Here is a 4,468-nt window from a genome sequence, read left to right as displayed (position 1 = left end):
ACGAACTAAACTTATTCAGTTCAATTCTTAATAAAAACCTATGGATTCATCACATTTTTGCATTGGTTTAGAGAAGAAATCACTTATATTAACACATGAATTTACCATTAATTTACTCCTAACACTATGCAAAATAGAAGAAAAAACCAAATCAATATTATATATCCGCAAGCAGAATAGAGAAATCAAAGTTCGACTTAGGAAGCTCAGAGGGATGCGAAACAGGTTTTGATATGGTTTGAGAATAAAAAACATACATATAAGATTACAAGGAATAACATGAGATAGATTAAACAATACCATTGAATCAACATGTGTTGATTATTCAGAACCCAAACGGTGGATGCTGGTTCACAAAGGCGGAGAGAGTGTAAAATACTTTAAAACAATTAGACCCAGATCTAAAATATAAAAAGTAAAGCTTTTCTTATCAAACCGCCGCGAATCTCCCTTTTTTTCGCTTGAGCCAACACCATTAAACCTAAAACAACAAAAACTAAATCAAAATCAAAATCACCAAATCAAAATCATGAAAATAAACTGTAATAACAATTTATGGGTATGCAGAAGAAGAAGAAGAAGATTTGTCATGTAAATTTCCGAAATAGTTTGAAGAAAAAGCAGAACGATAAGATGGATGAGGAGAACAATTTGTGATTATGGAAATTAGGGTTTGTTGTAGAAAGAGAGATGAAGAAAGATAAGAGTGAGATGAAAAGTTTAATAAGATTTTGCAGATAAAAGAGAAGGAGAAAGCTAGGGAAAAAGAGAAATGAAATTGGAAAGAGAAAAAAGTTGATGCAAAGAGAGTGTCCACGTGGACAGTCTAAATGAAGAGGATTTGAAAAAAGGGCATTTTCGGTATTTCCAGAGCAGTTAACTTTCTTATATTGTAGATACTTCTCCTGTTTTTTATTATAACTCATTTTAAAAAAATTATATTTAAATATAAATTATTTTATAATTTTAATGAATAATTAATAATATTTTTTATTATATTTTTAAATATTTATTAATCTCTATTTTTTTTACATGTTATTAAGAGAACTAATTTATAAAAAATTTCATAATTTTTTATTTTTATATAATAATAATTATTTTTCTTAATATGTAACACTTATAATAAAAAATAGAGGTAGTAATTTATAATATCAAATTATTTGTATTTATCAACTACCATTAATTATTGAACTATCTCTCGATATCCCAACTACCACTAACTCATTTTATTTTTAAATTTCATTACTCTTTTCTACTTTTATTTATTTTTATTAGTCTCTTTAAATAAACTTTTATGAACAATTACATATTGTTTTAAATTTAAAAGTATAATTAACTATCAATATATACCATCATTACAAATTTCAAATACAATTAAAAAGTTATATAAAACTAGATGGTAAATCGGTGCACGGGTATTTAAAAATTAAAAATTACAATATTTATTAAAAATTAATATTTAGTTTATTATTAACATGTTAAACTATATTATTTGTATTAATATTTTACAATTACATCACATCATGATATTTTTTATTAATATTATTTTCTTATATAATTTTATCTTTTATTTACTATAAAAAATAAATCAGTCATAATTAATATGAAATTTTAATATTAATTTTTAGATTTTTTTGATAAAAATTTCTAAAAGTTAACCTTATAGTATTTTGATGCTAGATATATAACTTGTATATTTCACAGATTTTATTATAATATTTTTTTGTTCTATAAAAAATATAATTATAATTTTAATAAAATTCATAATTTTGATAAATTATAATTCTAATTATAAATAGGTGAATTTCGTGTTGTTTCATGTTACTTTTTTGTTTATTTTCCAAAAATTTTCAAAATATGATAATGATATAATTGTAATGGTATAAAAGCATTAATAGTTCAATATTAAATTATAAGAGGAAAGTATTATGGGTTTGTAATTGTTGATGACTACGCTAGATTCCCTTGAACGTTATTTTTTATCCATAAGGAGGAAGTTTTTGTTAGTTTTATTAATCTTGTCCAAAATATTTGTAGTTTGAAAATTATCACACTCGGTAGTGATCATGGTGGTGAATTTGTCAATCATCAATTTTAAAATATTTGTACTGAAAATAAGAATGCTCATAACTTTTCATGTCCGAGAAGTCCACATCAAAATGGTGTGATTGAGCAAAAAAAATCGTATTTTAGAAGAATTGGTGCGGACCATGTTGTGAAATGAGCCTACCTAAGTAATTTTGGGAGGAGGTGATTAATATTGTATGACATGTCTTAAACATAGTGATCATTCGACTCATTCTAGAGAAGACACCCCATGATCTACTTAAAGGTAGAAAACAAATTATTTCTTATTTTTGTGTTTTCGGTTGCAAATGTTTCGTTGTAAATAACAGAAAGGACAATCTTGGTAAATTTGAAGATAAGTCTGATGAAAGGATATCCTTAGGGTACTCATCTACAAGTAAGGCTTCTAAAGTATACAATCATAGAACTGCTTCAGTAGAAGAATCTATTCATGTTGCATTTGACGAGTCCTTTCCCTAAAAGACGCGGAAAGGTATGTGTTTTGATGTTTCAGGTGTGATAATGGAGAAGTTGATCAACACTAAATGTTCCAAAAAAAAAATCCTACTTCTTCAATAAAGGATGGGGTTATAAAGGAAGATAAAGAGGAAAGCTTACACGAGGATGAAAAATGAGAGACCTCGAACCAGATGCCTCAAGATTTGACTATCACAAAGGATCTTCTGTTGGATCTAATTTTGGAAGATATCAGAGAGGTGTAAGTAATAGATCATATGTTAATAATTTATGCAAGTACTCCGCTTTCATTTCTTATTTGAACCTACATTGATATCTGATGCTTTACTTAACGAGGGAAGGTTACTTTCTATGCAAGAAGAACTTATCCAATTTAAACGTAACGACGTGTGGGACCTTGTTCCATGTCCAATTGATAAAACTTCATTGTCACTAGATGGGTATTTAGGAACAAGATGGATGAAAATGGCGTAATTACTATAAATAAATCAAGACTAATGGTAAAAGGACATAATCAAGCGGAAAGAACATACTCGAGGATACTTATGCTCCTATAGCTCATCTAGAAGCTATTAGATTCCTTTTGGCATTCGCTTGATGCCTAGATTTTAAGCTTTATCAAATGGATATTAAGTATGTTTTTCTTAACGGTTATATAAACGAAGAGGTGTATGTATCACAACCCCATAAATTTGAGGATCACGATAATGCTAACTATATTTTTAAGCAGAAATGAGCCATATATGGTCTCAAACAAGCTCTTAGAGCTTGGTACGAGCGATTGAGTAAAACTTTAATCAAACAGAGATTCAATAGTGGTAAATTCAACACCATTTTGTTTATTAGACGTAAAGCAAAACATATTCTTTTAGTTCAAATATATGTAGATGGTATTATTTTTGGTTCTACAAATGAATCTATTTGTCGAGAGTTTGCAAGTTTAATGCAAGGGACTTTCATAAGTCAAACAAAATAATGCTTAAAGCGTCTCAAGAAGTTTGATATGAAAGACTAAAAAATTATCTTAACACCTTTGACATCTAATGTGCTTATTGACAAAGACAAAAGAGGAATGGACTTTGACATTACCAAATATGGAGGTATAATCGGGTCTTACATTATTTAACGGCGAGTAGGTCAAATAGCGTGTTTAATGTGTGCATGAATGCTAAATATAATGCATCACCTAATGAATCCCTTTTTAAGATCGTATAATGTATTTTGAAAATCTTAAAGGAACCTCCCAACACGGTCTTTGGCATCCTAAAGGTAGTTTTTGTAGCTTAATAGATTTTTTTGATTCCAATTTTGCAGAAAGCAAGTTAGATAGGAAAAATACCGAAGGTTCAATGAAACACAAGAAAAGGGGTTTTGAATTGGGTTTGTAGAATAGAACTTTTTCGTTTACACAAACAAATACAACACAAATACGACAATGATAAAAGAACACAAATATTTTTATCTTGGTTTCCCTTTAACTAGGTTAGTCCAGTCCACCCACCAAGGTGATTTTTCCTTCTGAATAAGCACTTAATCCACTAATCAAGACTTCGATTACAAACTCAATGACACACAGTCAAAGACTTCTCAAATATTCTGACTATACCCTAGTCCCTTAAGGAAATTAACCAAAGGTTAAGAATACAAAATCGTGTTTATTAAGTTGCTTATAAGTAAGCTGATACACACATTTAATGCAAACAAGATTTTATAACAAAGAATGAAAGATATAAAACTTTGAAAATAACAATGGTTTTCTTCTTTGTGTAGTTTCTTAGTTTTTCGTTCTCAGTGCTTCTCACTTCTTGTTTTTCCGAACTTCAAAGACCTCTATATAGAGAAAGATAGATTTGTTGGAGGGTGTAGTTGGAATATCCTTAATATTTTCAATATCTTTCTTAGTTGTTGTGATTACTGATAATTT

Source organism: Vicia villosa, linkage group LG5 (assembly GCF_029867415.1).
Source record: "Vicia villosa cultivar HV-30 ecotype Madison, WI linkage group LG5, Vvil1.0, whole genome shotgun sequence".
Classification (NCBI taxonomy): domain Eukaryota; kingdom Viridiplantae; phylum Streptophyta; class Magnoliopsida; order Fabales; family Fabaceae; genus Vicia; species Vicia villosa.
The sequence above is the reverse complement of the archived record's forward strand: the minus strand, read 5'-3'. Positions refer to the sequence as shown.